The sequence below is a fragment of the Carcharhinus amblyrhynchos genome, chromosome 3 (assembly GCF_965287045.1).
Source record: "Carcharhinus amblyrhynchos chromosome 3, sCarAmb.v2.hapA, whole genome shotgun sequence".
Classification (NCBI taxonomy): Eukaryota; Metazoa; Chordata; class Chondrichthyes; order Carcharhiniformes; family Carcharhinidae; genus Carcharhinus; species Carcharhinus amblyrhynchos.
Genome location: NC_137326.1, coordinates 6,939,870 through 6,959,049, shown reverse-complemented (window position 1 = coordinate 6,959,049; position 19,180 = coordinate 6,939,870). Strand labels below are relative to the sequence as shown.

Genomic DNA, 19,180 nt, shown 5'->3' with positions numbered 1-19,180 from the left:
ATTACCAATTAAAAATCTGTCTAACTCCCTCCTTAAATTTACTCACTGTCCCAGCATCCACTGCACTTTGGGGAGCGAATTCCACAGATTCACAACCCTTTGGGAGAAGTAGTTTCTCCTCAACTCTGTTTTAAATTTGCTGCCCCTTATCCTAAGAGTTTGACCTCTCGTCCGAGAATGCCCCATAAGAGGAAGCATCCGCTCCACTTTTTCCATACCTTTTATCATCTTGTATACCTCAATTTGATCTCCCCTCATTCTTCTAAATTCCAGAGAGTGTAGGCCTAAACTGTTCAATCTCTCATCATCTCCTGATCTAGCTTCCTCTTCAATGCATCCACGTTATTCCCTCTCAAATACTCTCCAGAGCAGCAAGTTCCACATTCTCACGACTCTTTCTATTGAAAGAGTGAGATCCTTAACGGATTTATTGGTCGTGTATTTTTAATCCCTAGTTCTGGATGCGACTCAGTCCAATTTATGTTTCCAACTCATTAATGATGGCTTTTACTCTCATTACAGGGACGAGATGGTCTACAAGGCCCAAGAGGCCCTCCAGGACCTGCGGTAATTATCAAACCTTCATAACATAATGAAATATCCAATGCACTTCGTGCTTTAACCAGGATGGTCGGTCACCTAGAATGCTAATTCATTAGAATACAAGAATTAGTATGGCCGTTCGGCCCCTCGAGCCTATTCGATTAGATCCAAGGTTGATGTGATGGTGGCTTTACCTTAACTCCCTTGCCTGTTCCCCCGTAATCCTTGACTCTCTTACCAATCAGAAACCTAACTCAGCCTGAATATCCAGTGAACCAGCCCCCTGTGCTGTCCGAGAATTCCACAGTAATGGTCCTCTGAGGGAAATAAGTCCCCCTCGTCCCCCTCGTCACAATCGTAAACTGCATGCCCTGGTCCTAGTAACAGGGAACAAACAATAGTACAGTATAGGAACAGGCCCTTCAAACCTACGCCGACCATGTTGTCCTGTCTAGACCAACTGTGTGTATCCCTCTATTCCCCGTTTGTTCATGTGTCTATCCAGATAAATCTTAAGTGTCGCTAATGTATCTACCTCAATCACCTCACTTGGCAATGCATTCCAGGCCCCCACCACCCTCTGTTTTAAAAAAAAACTTGTCCTGTACATCCCCACTGAACCTTTTCCCTCTTGAACTTGTGCGCCCTTGTTATTTCTGCCCTTGGAAAAAGATTCCAACTGTTCATCCTATCCATATCCCCTATAATTTTGCAAACTTCTATCAGGTCGTCCCTCAGGCTCTCCGTCTTTCCAGGGAGAACAATCCCAGTTGATTCAATCTCTTCTCATAGCTAATACCCATGAGGGGAAAGATTCTTGCAAAATTCATCCTGTCAAGTCCCTTCAGGACCTTAGATGTTTCGAGATGATCACCTCGCACTCTGCGAAACTGCCTTGGATGTAGACTCATCAGTCAATCATTTCAAGCTTAACTCTTCGTAAAAGTATTGTGAGATTGAGGTTGAGAGATGCAACCCTTCAGGATATAGAGTGCCCATGAAATTAGCAGGAATCTGTATGGGGTTTCTACATTCTCCCCGTGTCTGTGTGGGTTTCCTCTGGATGCTCCAGTTTCGTCCCAGTCCAAAGATTGGGTGAATTGGCCATGCTGAATTGTCCCTTAGTGTCCAAAGATGTACGGGTTAGGTGGATTAGCCATGCTAAATTGCCCCTTGTTGTCCCATGATGTGCAGATTAGATGGATTGGCTATGTTAAATTGCCCCTTGGTATCCAAAGATGGACAGGTTAGGTGGATTAGCCATGCTAAGATGCCCCTTAGTGTCCCAAGATGTGCAGGTTAGGTGGGTTAGCCATGCTAAATTGCCCCTTAGCATCCTAAAATGTGTACATTATGTGGATTAGCCATGGTAAATTGCCCCTTAGTGTTCAAAGTTGTGTATTTTAGGGGGATTAGTGGGGTCAATGTGAAGGGCTATGGGCACAGAGCCCGGGTAGGATGCTCCATTGAAGAGTTGTACAAACTTGATGGGCTGAATAGCCTCCTTCTGTACTGTAGGGATGCGATGAATTACACATAGTGTGGGCGTTACAGTTCAGGTCAGAAACTCCACTGTGTTTTATGGAGAATGCCTGAACCATAAGTTTTTGCATCTTGAATTTGGCTAGATTAAGCATGGGATGTTTCACTTCAGGTATGATTCAAGTGACCCACAAGGGAGCATTTATCAAACAACGTTTATTTAAGAATATAGTTAATATATAACGAAAGTTAGCAACAACTTTTATCAATTACAAACAAGAAACAAATCAACCACTATAATGAATAACTCTTAGGGAATATCTCTAATGTGTTCCAATTAAAACCAAAATCCAATCAATGAAACCCTTTAAACAGATTTATCACTGCACGGGCTGAAGCTCACATGATACTGGAATCCTGTTCGCTGGGCTGAATGCTGATTTCAAATGATCTCGAAAACTCAGAGCAGCTTGTAGTCATCAGCTCCCCAAAACACAGGTACTTTAGCGCAGGAGGACAATCAAGATGTGCTTTCAGCTAACTGGTAAAACATTCAAAAGAAAAACAGAGATTTCTTTTGGCTATGCTTCTAACACTGAGACCGAAACCAAACTGAAAACAACTCTTGTCACCTGACTGGCACACAGTTTTTTTTTCTCCTCCTACCAGTGACATAGGAGGAACCCCCAATTTTCCTAGTTTCAATCCCCCACCTCCACCTGGGAAAAATTCAGCCATTGGAGGCTGAATGTGGACTGGATGTGGGTGTCATTGGCTGGGCCAGCATTTATTGCCCATCTCTAACTGCCGTTGACAGTGGCTCTGGAGTCACGTGTAGGCCAGACCGGGTAAGGACGGCAGATTTCCTTCACTAAAGGACATTAGTGACCGAATGAATTTTGCAACAATCATTTTACGTCACCATTTTATTTTTAATTCCAGATTTTTATTGAGATCAAAATTCACTATCTGCCATGGTGGGATTTGAAACCTGGATCTTTCCCTGTATTAATAGTCCAGTAACAATACCACTATGCCACCATCACCCCAATGGCCATGAGCATGTGTTTCCATTGTGTCTTTTGTATCACATGTAGAACATTGTTTTCAAGAACTAAACCTGGTTGTTTACATTGCAGTCATCTCCTAATATTTCTCTCATCACTACTTCAGGTCGAACAGCCCGGAAAAGGCTTTGGAATTCCTGGGGAAAGAGGACTTCCAGGACCAGCAGGGATAAAGGTCTGTATCGCAAAGACGAGAAGCATGGCTGGGAATACTTGGGGATTATTGGATGAGCTATCTTGACCAGGTTCGAACAGGCTGCTTGTGCCAAAACTAACCGTGTCCAGTAAGCAGTTTTCCCTGGTTTGATGTGTAGACATGATGTGGAGATGCCGGCATTGGACTGGGGTAAACACAGTAAGAAGTCTCACAACACCAGGTTAAAGTCCAATGGGTTTATTTATAGCGAATGCCACTAGTTTTCAGAACTGAAGGAACAGCCAGTTCTGAAAGCAAGTGGCATTTTCTACAAATAAATCTTGGGAGCGTTCATCCAGGTTGCTAGATTACTAACCCATTAACATTATCACTTGGCTAATGATACAATGACTACAGGAATAGCCAAACAAAAAAACCCCTAAGTTTATTTATTCATACAAACAACAAGCAGGAGAAGGCCATTCGGCCCCTCAAACCCCCTCTGCCATTTAATAAGATCATAGCTGATCTGACAGTAGCCTCAGAGCTACATCCCGTAACTCCAATAACCTAATCACCTCCTTTCTTACCAAGAATCTATCCACCTCTGCCTTCAAAACAATCAAAGACTCTGGTTGGAATTTTGCCGGCATGCTCGCCCCGATTCCGGGGGCGGTCGAGGTGCCAAGGACAGCACTAGCCTCGGGCGGGATTGTATGAACCTGGGGCGGTAAAGTTCCACCTTTCACTTCTGCCTTTTCAGGAAGTGAGTTCCAAAGACTCATGACTCTCCGTTTTAAACAGGCGACCTCTTATTTGCAAACCATGACCCCTAATTCTAGATTCTTCCACAAGAAGAAACATCCGCTCCAGATCCACCCTATCAAAACCCCTCAGGATCTTAAGTTTCAGTCAAGTTGCCTCTCACTCTTCTAAACTCCAGTGGGTACAAGTCTAGCCTGTCCAACCTTTCCTCATAAAACACCACACCCATTCCAGGTATTAGTCTGGTAGAGCATCTCTGAACTGCTTCCACTTCATATACACCCTTCATTAAATAAGGGGGTGGCATGGTGGCACAGTGGTTAGCACTGCTGCCTCACGGCACCAGAGACCTGGGTTCGATTCCCAGCTTAGGTCACTGTCGGTGTGGAGTTTGCACATTCTCCCTGTGTCTGTGTGGGTTTCCTCCGGGTGCTCCGGTTTCCTCCCACAGTCCAAAGATGTGCGGGTCAGGTGGATTGGCCTTGTTAAATTGCCCCTTTATTTTAGCGGGGCTGGCTAGGGTAAATACATGGATTTCTGGAGGTAGGGTTGAAATTTGGGATTTAATACATGGGATTTAATAGAATTGAGGGTTATAGGTAGGCCTAGTAGGTAGGGATATGATCAGCGCAACTTGTGGGCTGAAGGGCCTGTTTGTGCTGTAGTTTTTCTATGTTCTAGGGCCTTGGGTGGGATTGTGGTCAGTGCAGACTCGATGGGCTGAATGGCCTTCTTCTGCACCGCATGATTTTATGATTCTAAGGAGACCAATACTGTGCACAATACTCCAGATGTGGTCTCCCTAATATCTTGAACAACTGAAGCACACTCTCCCTACTTTGGTATTCAATTCACCTTCTGCCATCTTGGTATCCATGTGATCCAATGATAATGGAGTCATTGGCTAATCACAGTTATTAATCTCTACCGAATGGCCTGAAATACTTACAGGCAAAAAAAAATTCAGCCAGCACCATGGGACATCCCAAAGCACGATACTGCCAATGAAGTAATTTTATTTTGAGGTGAAGTCATTGTTGTGATACGGAGGATCCAAAAGCCAATTTGCGCACAGCAAGTTCCCACAAACAGCAAGTGTGATAATAACCAGAGAGTCTACTTTTTATCTTGTTGATTGAGAGATAAGTATTAGCCAGGACAAGGGGAAATAATTATCCTGCTCCTTTTTGAGATAGTACTCATGTACTGTATCCTAAAATGTTATGTTCCAAACAAAATCTCGAAGATGAATAAAGCATAGGAACTAGGAGCAGGAGTAGGCCATTTAGCCCCTTGAGCCTGCTCCACCATTCAATAAGATCATGGCTGATCTTTTTGTGGACTTACCCGCCCGCTCACCATAACCCTTAATTCCTTTACTGTTCAAAAATTTATCTATCCTTGCCTTAAAAACATTCAATGAGGTAGCCTCAACTGCTTCACTGAGCAGAGAATTCCACAGATTCACAACCCTTTTGTGTGAAGAAGTTCCTCCTCAACTCAGTCCTAAATCTGCTCCCCCTAGTACCATGCCCCCTAGTTCTAGTTTCACCCGTCAGTGGAAACAACCTCCCTGCTACTAGCTTATCTATTCCCTTTAACTCTAAGGCAATTAACCCCAACTGTTTCTGTCGTTTCCCTACAGAGCCTGTCCCCGCAGATTGACCTTATTCTGGCACGGCACGGTAGCACAGTGGTTAGCACTGCTGCTTCACAGACCCAGGGTCCTGGGTTTGATTCCCAGCTCGGGTCACTGTCTGTGTGGAGTTTGCACATTCTCCTCGTGTCTGCGTGGGTTTCCTCCAGGTGCTCCGGTTTCCTCCCACAGTCCAAAGATGTGCGAGTTAGGTTGATTGGCCATGCTAAGAAATTGCCCCTTAGTATCCAGGGATGTGTAGGTTAGAGGGATTAGTGGGTATAATATGTAGGGATATGGGGGTAGGGCCTGGGTGGGATTGTGTTCGGTGCAGACTCGATGGGCCGAAGGGCCTCTTTCTGCATTGTAGGGTTCTATGATTCTATGATTTATTTCCCTGAAATAGTGGGCAGAGTTTCCCTGTCCCACCTGCCATGGGAATTGTAATGGGCCAGGGGAGGACTGTGCAAAGACCTGTTGACCTTGGATGGGAATTTCCAACCTTGGAGACAAGTGCGGCTGGAAAACCCCGCAAATTGTTTCCACATATTTGCTTTGTGATTTCGTTTTGCCTCCTGCGTTGGTATTAAATCTGCTTTTCTGTTTTATCGCAGGGGGACAGAGGACCAGTTGGACCAGTTGGACCTAAAGGAGATAAGGTCTGAGTATAGTAAGTTTCTTGTAGCCTATACTACAGTTACACAAAGGCCACAAGCTAATGATGGTTAACACTGGGGCCAACCGGGGCTGGGCTGAGTCAAGGGGTTTGGCGAGAGTTTCCTTCAGAATTCTCAAAACCAAAAAGCAAATTTGAGAAAAGTCTACGACAGAAGATTCAATGTTGCATCACTGTACGGAGCCATAAAAAGTCCATTTTGGTTGTATCTCCCTTTCGGTTGAATGTAGCTGGGGCCAAAACATTGTGTGATTTCAAGAAGAAATTAGATAGGGCTCTTGGGGCTCAAGGGATATAGAGACGGGGGAAATCAGGATATTGAATTCGATGATCAGCCATGATCAAGATGAATGGTGAGCAGGCTCGAAGGGCCAAATGGCCTACTCCTGCTTCTAGTTTCTATGTTTCAGAAAGTAACTGGCATTAGTGTAAGTGGGCACTGTACAGATCATCAGCTTTAAGAACGTCTTCATTGCACTGATCATTCTCGGGCAATATAGAACAAAGAACAAAGAACAAAGAACAACCCAGCACGGGAAACAGGCCCTTCGGCCCAACGAGCCCGCGCCGCCGCATCGCCCTACACCTATTCTACCCTGCATGTCTACGAATGGGACCCTACTCAGTCAGATTCAGGGAAGAAATAGTGTCAATTTGGTGGAAACCAATTAGCCTAAGAGCACATCTTTGGGGTGTGGGAGGAAACCGGAGCGCCCGGAGGAAACCCACGCAACCACAGGGAGAATGCGCAAACTCCCACAGACACTGGCCCAAATCCATGTATCTGCACAGCTAGCAGTGCTAGTCACTGAGCTGTTGTGGCGCCCGTCTATCGGTCCAGGATCAAGCACACACACCGACATGAAGTACTAGGCCACTCCTGGACTTCCAAGAGCAGCCCACGCACGACCCGCCGTGTGCATGCCCCTCGCTTGACACGAGGTGGACCTCCACCTGTGGAATAAAGACAAAACATATTAATCATACAGCCTGCCCTTCCGGTGTCTCCCGAGGTTTAACCCTATTTAATAGCCCCTACCATATCCCTCCATTCTCGTTTCACTCATGTGCCTATCTAACTGCATCTTAAACGAGTCCAACGTGCCTGCCTCCACCACCCTACTCGGTAGCGCATTCCAGACCCCCACAACTCTCTGTGTAAAGAACCTTCCTCTTACCTCCAAATTATACCTCTCCCCCCTCACCCTTAAGTGATGACCTCTTGTGTTCGTACCCAGTCTAGGGAGCAGTCTCTCACTATTAACTCTATCTATTCCCTTCAGTATCTTATATACCTCTATCATGTCCCCTCTCAATCTCCTTCTTTCCAAGGAGAATAGCCCCAGTCTCTTCAGTCTCTCCTCGTAACCCAGTCCCCCCATGCCAGGCAACATCCTGGTAAACCTCCTCTGCACCCTTTCCAGAGACTCCACGTCCTTCCGGTAATAAGGTGACCAGAACTGGACGCAGTACTCCAAATGCGGTCTAACCAACGTTCTGTATAACTGAAGCATTAGACGGCAGCTTTTATACAGCTTTTATATATGACCAATGTAGAGGCATTGAAATGTTGCCATGAATATTCTTCCCTCCTTGATTGTCTGTTGATGTCCATCGTTAATCTCTGTCAATAATGTGGCGCTGTTGGTTACAGGGTGATGTCGGGGCAAAGGGAGACCGAGGGGAAAGAGGTGAAGTGGGCGAGAAAGGAAGGGATGGATCTCCGGTGAGTATATCCCGGTCTACATAAGAATGCGTCAGAATCACAACAGGGAGATAGAGGGACAGTGATATTGTCGCCGGGGTTAGTAATTCAGTTACCTGGACATGGGTTCAAAAGCAGCTGGTGTCATTTAATTTCAATTATCATGGAATCCCTACAGTGCAAAAGGAGGCCATTCGGCCCATCGAACCTGCACTGACAATAATCTCTAGCCCCATCACCCCACATATTTATCCTTTTAATTCCCCTGACACTGAGGGGCAACTTAATCTGGCCAATACACCTAACCAGCACATCTTTGGAGTGTGGAAAGACACCAGAGCACCTGGAGGAAACCCACGCAGATACGGGGAGAATGTGCAGGCTCCACGCAGACAGTGACCCAGGCTGGGAATCGAACCCGGGTCCCTGGCGCTGGGAGGCAGCAGTGCTAACCACTGTGCCACATAAAGTGAGCCTCAGTAATGGTGACCGTGACAGCTATCATCGATCGTTGGAAAAACCTATCTGATGTCCTTTAGGGAAGGAAATCTGCCGTCCTTAGCTGGTCTGGCCTACATGTGACTCCAGAGCCGCAGCAATGTGGTTGACTTTTAAATGCCCTCTGAAATTGGCCTAGCAATCCAATCAGATCAAGGGCAATTAGGGATGGGCAACAAATGTTGGCACTGCCAATGACGCCCACCCATATCCAACCAAAAGAATGAATGAAATTGATTGTAAAATAAACCGATTTGAAAGCACTTTTTCAGAGTGATATTATCACATTAAAAGCCACCGGGCTCTTTCACCTTTGGGCTAATGTGGTCTCAAACAGAACATTTGCCAAGCATTCTCTAAAGGCTCGGCCAGGCGACAAGGTGCGATGATCTCTGAATGTGTGGATCATTGGTTTACCCAATGCCTCACCTCCAGTTTGGATGTGAATCTGTCTTTGAACAGATGTCAATCAATTTAAATATAACTATACCCGTGATGTCACGTTGGCGAGCTTCCCAACAGGCTTACCCAAACCTAACATTCCCCCCCCGCACCCCGGGGTGCAATGATCAGTATAGCCCCCGAGGGAGAGGGGCATGGCCACGCAGTGCCCTGGCAATGCCCCCTGGCACTGGCCCTAGCACAAGTTGGCACCTGATGAAAGAGCAGCGCTCCAAAAGCGCGTGATGCCACATAAACCCGTTGGACTTTAATCTGGTGTTGTGAGACTTCTTACTGTGCCCACCCCAGTCCAACAGCGGCATCTCAACATCGTGAGTACATTCAGGGCTAAGATTGATAGGGGGTTGGGCACCGAGGGAATCAAGGTTAATGGGGGAAGGAGAACTGAGGCAGAATTTCAACCATGATCTTATTGAATGGCGGAGCAGGGTCAAGAGGTCATGTGGTCTATTTCTGCTCCCATTTGTTTAGGTCCCTATGTAATTTCTCAGTTGATGTTCCAATGGTAGTTGTACTGCCTGGTAATAATTGGCTGGTAATAATTGGCTGGTAATAATTGGCTGGTAATAATTGGCTGGTAATAATTGGCTGGTAATAATTGGCTGGTAATAATTGGCTGGTAATAATTGGCTGGTAATAATTGGCTGGTAGTAACCGCCTGGTAATAATTGGCTGGTAGTAACCGCCTGGTAATAATTGGCTGGTAGTAACCGCCTGGTAATAATTGGCTGGTAGTAACCGCCTGGTAATAATTGGCTGGTAGTAACCGCCTGGTAATTACTGGCTGGTAGTAACCGCCTGGTAATTACTGGCTGGTAGTAACCGCCTGGTAATAATTGGCTGGTAGTAACCGCCTGGTAATAATTGGCTGGTAGTAACCGCCTGGTAATAATTGGCTGGTAGTAACCGCCTGGTAATAATTGGCTGGTAGTAACCGCCTGGTAATAATTGGCTGGTAGTAACCGCCTGGTAATAATTGGCTGGTAGTAACCGCCTGGTAATAATTGGCTGGTAGTAACCGCCTGGTAATAATTGGCTGGTAGTAACCGCCTGGTAATAATTGGCTGGTAGTAACCGCCTGGTAATAATTGGCTGGTAGTAACCGCCTGGTAATAATTGGCTGGTAGTAACCGCCTGGTAATAATTGGCTGGTAGTAACCGCCTGGTAATAATTGGCTGGTAGTAACCGCCTGGTAATAATTGGCTGGTAGTAACCGCCTGGTAATAATTGGCTGGTAGTAACCGCCTGGTAATAATTGGCTGGTAGTAACCGCCTGGTAATAATTGGCTGGTAGTAACCGCCTGGTAATAATTGGCTGGTAGTAACCGCCTGGTAATTACTGGCCGGTAATGAGGCTTCCCAAAGAGGCTGTAAAGCAGCAGACTTGTTCTCACTCATTTGATTTTGTCTTCCAGGGGAACGCAGGGGAACCGGGACCGGAAGGAAAGCCAGTAAGTAACACTCTCAGTGAGAAGACGACAAAGAAAATGGGATTGAAATTGGGTGGAGTCAGTCACAACTCTCAGTGGGATGAAGTTCCTCTGGACATTTTTTTATTGGCAGTGAGAAAGCTGAAATCCACCGCCCACTTGGACATGTGACATCTTTACTAAAATGTCAGATAAGGACTTCACATTAGCTCCTGGGTTACTGGCGCGGTGGCACAGTGATTAGCACGGCTGCCCCACAGCACCGGGGGATCTGGGTTCGATTCCCGGCTGGGGTCACTGTCCCCGTGTCTGCGTGGGTTTCCTCTGGGTGCTCCAGTTTCTGCCCACACTCCAAAGCTGTGAGGGTTAGGTGGATTGGCCATGGTAATTTAGTGCTGGGGGACAAGCTCGGGTAAATGCATAGGGTTATGGGAATGGGGCCTGGATGGGATTGTGGTTGGCGCAGACTCGATGGGCCAAATGGCCTCATCTGCACTCTAGGATTCTTTTGCTACAACAGATTTTTGACCCATGTCAGAGCAGAGTACACCTCAAAACCAACCTCCTGTACCACAGAGAGTCATGGAGCTTGTATAACAGGCCACAATTTTAATTCAGAGTCAGTGTGGGCTGCAGGAAAGTGGCTCCCAACATGGAGTGGAGGAACTGACATGAGATTCATAGAATCCCTACGGTGCAGAAGGAGGCCATTCAGCCCATCGAGTCTGCACCGACAACATCCCCACCCTGGCCCCATCCCAGCAACCCCGAGCATCTACTCTAGCTAGTCCCCCTGATACCACGGGGCAATTTAGCATGGCCATGTACGTCTTTAGACTGTGGGGAAAACTAGAGCACCTGGAGGACACACACGCAGACACGGGGAGAACATGCAAACCCCACACAGACAGTGACCCAAGCTGGGAATTGAACCTGGGTCTCTGGAGCTGTGAAGCAGCAGTGCTAACCAGTGTGCCACCCTGGTGATCATAGTTGGGCTTCACGTGGCCAGAATGACATCATCACGATACAACTTTGGTATTTAAATTAGGCCCCCTGTTCCTCTGGGAGAGGTGGCCTTTCTGTGCCCGGTTCTAGGTCATTTCAGAGGTGGTGAGGTTGGGGGGACGTGTTGGTAACATGATGTGACTTTCTCCGCCCTCCACATCTCCCCTGAGTTCAACCGCTGCACCGACCATTGACATCCGAACTGTTTATGTTGCTGCTATGGGGGAACGAGGTGTTGAACTACCTCATACCAGATTCTGAACTTTGACCCATGACCTGTGATTCGGTTAAGAAGCCAAATGAGAAAGATGATCTCACTTGCTAACTGCGCTCAGTGCATAAATTATTTTGTTGAAGGATTTTCCAGCCAGTGGGATCTTCTGGTCCCGTCGGAGGCAACCCCACCTCCCCCCGCCCCCAGAACACGTTCCCTGGTGGCGGAATGGGTGAATCACACGAAATGCCAGAGGCATTGGCGGGACTGGAAAGTCCCACCAGTGGCCAGTGGAAAGCTGCTTCTGCTTTCAGTAATCATGCCTCGGGTGAGGTGGGGAGGGGAGAAACTCCCAGAGGAACTGAAACCCAAAGAGATTGACAATAAGTGCCAAATCATGGTGCCTGGTTAACTTACCGAAAACTTTATGGACACAAAAATAATTTCTTGGCTGTTTTCTGAAATTGGCCTCAATATAATACCCTCCGTTAAGAACAGCCATTGCTCACAGATAGCAAGCACGAGAGAGTTTTCCCTAACCGGGTGATCAATGGGGTTAAGCCCTTTGTTTTGTTTTAACATGTTCATGTATAAAGTATGTTGATTTTAACTTTGAACCACCCTACAAGCCATTAGGACAGGGCCGCGTGCCAGACACTTGTCCTTCCTAATGATAGAAACAACAGGGGGGTCTCTGTAAGTCCGTGCCGAGTCTTCCATTCTCACAGAGTGTGCCTGAGGTTTTTGTGTTCTGTGTTGTTGTTATTTGTGAGTAACGCTGTGTTCATCGTTCTGTGTCTCACCCCCTCCGAAACCTTTGTCATTTTTGTCCATGGCGCATTTCAGCAAATGTTACCATTTTGGGTAACTCAGAGAGCCAATAACGTCTTTTTGTTTTGTGGTAATGTAAGCCTAATTGAGAGTTGTTTGATGTTTAAATGTTTGTGTGTTAAATAAACTTTGGGAACCCATGCAAGCTTAACGCGCTCCATGAAGTTAAAAGATTCTACTAGACTAGCTTTATAACAGGAAAGACACTTACATCTAGTCCCAGAATCGTTTAGCCACAGATTTATTTGCTTCCCTTTTCTCTCTGACCTCACCTCACCTTTTCTCTTTCTGTCCCCCTTTTTCTGTGGTTCTCTATCTCTGCGTGTTATTATGTCATTCCCTTACCCCCATCTGTCTTGTTCCATCACTCTACATGTTCTCTACTTCTCACTCTATCTCTCACTCTATCTTCCACTCTATCAGTCTATCTTTCATTTTCTCCAACCACATCTATTTCGCCAGAATTTAGTGCGTGAGGGGCGGACAATGAAATGTCCATTGACCTGGGGCGAGTCCGTAAAATCCCACCGTTTCTCCTCACTCCATCCCCTTCACTCATTCTATCAAGTCCAATCAATTCTTTCATTGGCTCTATGAATTCCTTTCGCATCATTTTTTCCCCCTCTTTCATTCGCTCTAACTCATTCTGTCTCTTTTTTTTCCGCTCTCCATCTCTCTTCTTTAACCCTCTTTTTTACTATCTCCCTTTCCTCTTTGCTCTCTATCTCCATTACCCGAACCTTCTCTCTTCCTCTTTTTCTGTTGCTTGTTATCTCTCGTGTCGTTCTATCTTTCAAATCAGTTCAATGATCGTGTTCTGTCTTCACCGCTACTGAACTGGGTTACACACCAACGGGTTATTACAATGAATAAGTGGAGCTAAAGTGTTTAAAATGTATCTCTATCGGCTCTTAGGGGTGTTAGAGGCTGGGATTTTCTGGTCCCACTTGAGAGTGGGAATCGTTGCAGGTGGGACAGAAAATTTGATGGACCAGCCCAAAGGTCCATTTGGGTGGGAACTTTCAGGGCAACCGGGAGAAGGATTGGATAATCCTGGCCAAAATTGGGAAGCATCCATCAAATGATTGAACATAACCAAGCGGAAATTGGACTCCCCATCACTTCATTGGTTGTTTAAGTGTGTATTTTTTATCTGTTAAATCACATTCACTGTCGTGTGTGAGCGAGCGATGTCTCAGCTGACCAAGTGCTGATGTTATTTGTTACTCTGTCTTGTGTCGTTTATTTTCCCGAATTCAGGGTCGACTGGGTTACAGAGGGCAATCTGGCCTTCCCGTAAGTAAACCAAATTAGCCTTGGAGCATCAAATCAGTTGGCTTGGTGCTGGAATGGGCTATAAGACACATTCCCAGGACAATGACCACCTCTGCCATTGTTAGGCCTTTGTGTCTGGTCTGTAGTGTGCTAACAGTAGTGACTCTCTGTAAGTCTAGAACCACTGCCTTGCAAAGCTGCTTCTGCTCTGCTAGTATTGCCAATGTCGCCACCTACTTCTGAGCCTGCTCATATATCCAGCTCCTGGAACTAGGACAGGAGCATCCATTCGGCCTGGCACAGAGTCTCACTTGATGTGAGAAGGGATGGGAGCCAACGATTCAGACCCAGGGTTCTGGGATCGCGCAAGATTCACGATGCTCCCATGTTAAAGACTGGAAAAGTGCATATCGCAGGAATCAGAGAAACTGAACGTTCTCCTCCGAGCAAAGAAGGTTAAGGCGAAACCTAAATGGAGGTATTCAAAATTAAGAGGGATTTCCATCGAGGAAATGTGGCAAATAGGTTGGTAACCAGAGGTTAGAGGTTTAAGGTAATTGGCTAAAGAGGAAAATGAAGACAAAATATTTCACTTGGTGTTGTTATGATCTGGAAGACGTGACATTGAATCCCATAGAATCCCCACACTTCCCATCGAGCCTGCATTGAAAAACAATCCCACCTATCCCTACCCCACTAATCTGCGAATCCTGGGATACAAAGGGGGATTTCGGATGGCCAACGCACCTAACCCACACATCTTTGGGTGCGAGCCCGCTGTATGATTCTGTGTCGGGCTTCTGAAGCTGCCAGAAAAAGTTGATTTTCGCCCCATTGAATTGAGGTGAATAATCATGTATCCCCCATCTTCATCATTGAGACCTTCAGCTAGATGGCAGCAACAGTACCAAGTTTCAGAGCTTGAGAAATCTCATTCACTAGTCTAAAATATAAACATAGTAGAATGAATCGCTGCACGGGACTGAGATCGACTGATAGACCCTTAGTGACTATACGGTATCCCAAGGATTGGCTTTCTGAAAATTACCCTTCCTTGTGCCAGTTTTTTTAGAACTGCCAAGCTGAAGATGGCACCAGTGCCACCCCTCACAGCTGGCCCAGTATTTATTGCCCATCCCTGGTTTCCCTTAAGAAGGTGGTGATGAGCTGCCTTCTTGAACCACAGTAAAAAGTCTGACAACACCAGGTTTTAGTCCAACCGATTTATTTGATCAAATAAATCGGCTGGACTAAAACCTGGTGTTGTCAGACTTTTTACTGTGTTTACCCCAGTCCAACGCCAGCACATCCACATCATGACTATTCTTGAACCACTCCAGGACACAACTGAGGGCCTTGATAGACCATTTCAGAGGGCAGTTGGGAGTCAGCCACGTTGCTGTGACTCTGCAGTCACATGTAGGCCAGACCGGGTAAGGACGGCAGATTTCCTTCCCTAAAGGACATTAGTGAACCACTTGGGAACAATCGACAATGGTTTCGTGGTCATCAGTAGGTTCTTAATTCCAGGTATCTTTTATTGAAATCAAATTCCACCATCTGCCGTGGCGGGATTCGAACCCAGGTCCCCAGATCATTAGCTGAGTTTCTGGATTAATTGTCTAGCGATAAAGCCACTAGACCATCGCCTCCCTCAGCACTGATGCTTAAAACATGTACATCTTAGCCTGTTCCAAATTAACTCCAGTGTAAATGCTGCACACCAGAAGGTGATACAAATGCATTTTGTGGTTGAAACTTATCTTCATACTCTCTCCTCTCTTGGAGGAGCTTTGGCAGCATTTTCCAAACTATTTTTTTTTATTCATTCATGAGACATGGGTGTCGCTGGCAGGCCAGCATTTATTGCCCATCCCTAATTGCCCGAGGGCAGTTGAGAGTCAACCACATTGCTGTGTCTCTGGAGTCACCACATGTAGGTCAGACCAGGTAAGGATCATAGAATCATAGAAACCCTACAGTGCAGAAACAGGTCCTTTGGTCCATTGAGTCTGCACCAAACACAATCCCACCCAGGCTCTACCCCATACCCCTACATATTTGACCCACATCTCAGGACACTAAGGGGCAATTTTTGCAGGGCCAATCAACCTAACAGATAACCTAAGAGATGGCAGCTTTCCTTTTCTAAAGGGCATTACTGAACCAGATGTTTTTTCTGACAATCATTTCATGGTCACCAGTACACTCTTAATTCCAAATTTTTTTTTTATTGAGTTCAAACTCCATCTGCCATGGTGGGATTCGAACCTGGGCCCACAGAGCATAACCCTGGGCCTCTGGATTAATAGTCTAGCAATAGTACTAGGCCAGCACCGCCCCCCCAACCCCCCACAAAGTTATCAACCTTCGGGCTGAATGAATTCTGTATCAATGACCAACAGGTCCTGATGTGGACTTAGACCAAGGCATTAAGCAGTTGGCTCACAATTCTGACCTTTGTGACTTTGAAAAGCTCATCAAAATGAGTAATTTCTCAGGCATGGATGCTGTAGACGTCAATAGAACATAGAACATTACAGCGCAGTATAGGCCCTTTGGCCCTCGATGTTGCACCGACCAGTGGAACCAATCTAATGACCCTCTAACCTAAACTATTCCAATGTTAGCCATGTGTCTATCCACTGACCGTTTGAATGCCCTTAAAGTTGGCGAGTCCACAACTGGGTGTGGTCCTAAGGAGCAAAGCTTTTGTCTGGACCCACATAACATCATATGGGTTACTTGCAGTAGGTAGCGGTGCAGTTGGAACCGTAACCCAGCAGGGGGTGAGGTGGGAGAGTGTGTAGGGAGTGAGAATTAAAAACAGTACATGTTATAACAAGTAAACCTGAAGGTAGGGGCCAGGCGCTGGTATGTAGCAGGCATTAAGTGTGACATTGCGATGTGGTTCCAGTCCTGTCTGTCTGTCTGCGCCTGTCTCTGTCTCCGTCTTGTAAAGCCCACCAAAGTCTGGTTTCTGCCGCACATTTGATCAGTCTCCGATTTTGAAGTCTTGAATGTAGAATGCCAACAGTGAACTTGCTTTGCTCAATCACTTTTTTTTCTTCTTTTCTTAACTTTCTGGCATGACTCAAAATGTTTGCAGGGATTACCAGGCTTCCCTGGAGTTCTGGGCCGGCCGGTAGGTTTGCCAAGCATTGCTTTCCACTACCGCGATTCTGCATGTGACAATAAAGCTTCTTTATCCCACTGGCACCCCTGTGTCGAGAACACCGTCGGCCCTCTTTGGAGTTGACCATTTTCTAGGCGGTTCTTCGAAGGGTCACTTGCAGGAATGGAGAAGGTGATTGGAGCCTTGGCCAAGTGGGTAAACACGCTGTGGAACTGAACCGGTTTAAGGAGAGTCCCGGATTTGAACCCTGCTCAGAGCTGAGTTAGCAGATCGGAGTCAGGCCAATGGCAACACTAATCGACCTTGGCAATCCAGGGCTAGAGAGGAGGGAGAACTAATAGCTGGAACTTCTATTCCACAATCTTACGCACACATGCCTGGGGTTAAGGACAAGACCAGGCTGTGCTGTGACTTCTACTTGAACTTTGCCTCCTCCTCTTGTACCCCCAAAACCTGGTATTAAGTGACTGGCCATTCTGGTAGATGCTGGAGAGCTGCTATCCTTTTGGACAACCAAACTCATCCACCAGCTGTGTCAACATTTACAGAGAGGAGGGTGAGAAAGTTTAGAATAGGATATCATCACAATAGGACACTTTTTCTCATCCCGCCCTCCATGGCATCGTAGTGGGCGAAGGGTGGACTGTAAAACCCTGCCCGTTGATTCTGGGCCTTTACAATGCTGCTTGAAGTGGCAATTCCTTCCCACAACCAGCGGCCAAGGAAATTAGGAGAGTGAATCACCCGGACACATCAGGACAGGGTGTGGTGCTCCCTGCAGCCTGGATGTCTAGACTCATTCGTATCTTCTGGGGAAAGGTTGGGCCGATACTCATTGGAGTTTGGAGAGATGACCTTATTGAAGCATATAAGATTCTGAGGGGGTTCGAGAGGGTGAGGGGAGTCCCCCTCCGTGGGAGAACCGAGAAATGGGGGGGAGAGACACAGTTTCCAAATGAAGGATCTCCCATTTAAGATGGAGGTGAGGAGGAATTTCTTTCTGAGAGGGTCGTTAGTGTTTGGAATTCTCTTCCACAGTGGAGAGAATTGGAGACCAGTGGAGGCTGGCTCATTGACGATATTCAAGGCTGAGTTCAGTAGATTTTTGAGTGACAAGGGAGTCAGAGGTTGCGGGAGGCGGATGGGAGAGTAGAGTCGAGGCTGCAGTCAGGTCCACCAAGATCTTATTGGATGGCAGAAGATGGGATCAAATGCCCCATTCTTACGATCTTAAGTTGTGTCCTTATAAAGATTGGACATTTAGCTGAGATATCTCAGGGTGGCCATGGCAACATAGCCCAGCTAAGGAGCATTTCCTTAAAGAAAGAGGAAGGGATGGAAACTAGGAATGGGGATGGCAAGGCAGGGTTGCGAGGAGGCAGTGATGAGAGAGAGAGGTCCATCGTTGGACCTTATCCATAAAGGATTGTTTACTTTAGTGCATGGTAATTTCATTGATGGAACGAGCAGATTTGCTTGTCGCACGCTCACTAACTTCTGTTTATTAATCAGGGTAACCCGGGGGAACCTGGCCCACAAGGTCCTCAGGTAAGTGTGGAATCTTAACTCTCCTGTTTGCAGTGGCCATGACCAGTTTACAGTCATCGTGAATCAGTTCATTTTGGCTTAATGCCACGACACACCCTTTTTGTTTCATTGAACCACTCAGACAAAAAACATTCGATCTATCTCCTGTTGTCCTCAGAAGGAGAGAGACCTCTACCTCCAGTGATTATTTCTTCAAACTTGACAGACTCCTCAGAAGCCAACCCCACACTCAGTGGGCCAGACAGGGGTGGCAAGGTTACTTCCTTAGGAGCATGCAAATGTTGACCCGAGGTAATTGGTCCATCGAGCCAACCCCACAACATGGTGGTCAGGGTGCCGATCACCACTTACTCCCTTCCCTCCCTCTCCAGAGTCCTGTAATCTCCACAGAAAGATCCAGGGCCAGCTCACTTTCAGGGATCTGTGCACAACAACCGACCTTTTTTCTCCAATAACCTCTTCCAGTCCTGCCCCTTCCAAATTCCATGCCTATTCTGTGTTCCTCAATGATAGAGTGGCCTGGTGGCACACTGCTGCCTCACAGCGCCAGGGACCCGGGTTCAATTCCAGCCTCGGGTCACTGTCGGTGTGGAGTTTGCACATTCTCCCCGTGTCTGTGCGGTTTTCCTCTGGGTGCTCCAGTTTCCTCCCACAATCCAAAGATGTGCAGGTTAGGTGGATTGGCCAGGCTAAATTGACCCTAGTGTCAGGGGGATGAGCAGAGTAAATGAGTGGGGATTACGGGGATAGGACCTGGATGGGATTGT

General features: G+C 46.7%; 1 long non-coding RNA gene across 1 annotated transcript; it reads left to right on the top strand.

The window, feature by feature from the left end:
* Positions 1–522: 522 nt before the first annotated feature.
* Positions 523–18,414, top strand: LOC145341310 (uncharacterized). The gene is made up of 7 exons (XR_013886349.1): positions 523–567; positions 3,199–3,267; positions 6,244–6,288; positions 7,960–8,031; positions 10,387–10,422; positions 13,715–13,750; positions 18,378–18,414. It is a non-coding gene; the product is annotated as an uncharacterized LOC145341310 (long non-coding RNA).
* Positions 18,415–19,180: the final 766 nt, after the last annotated feature.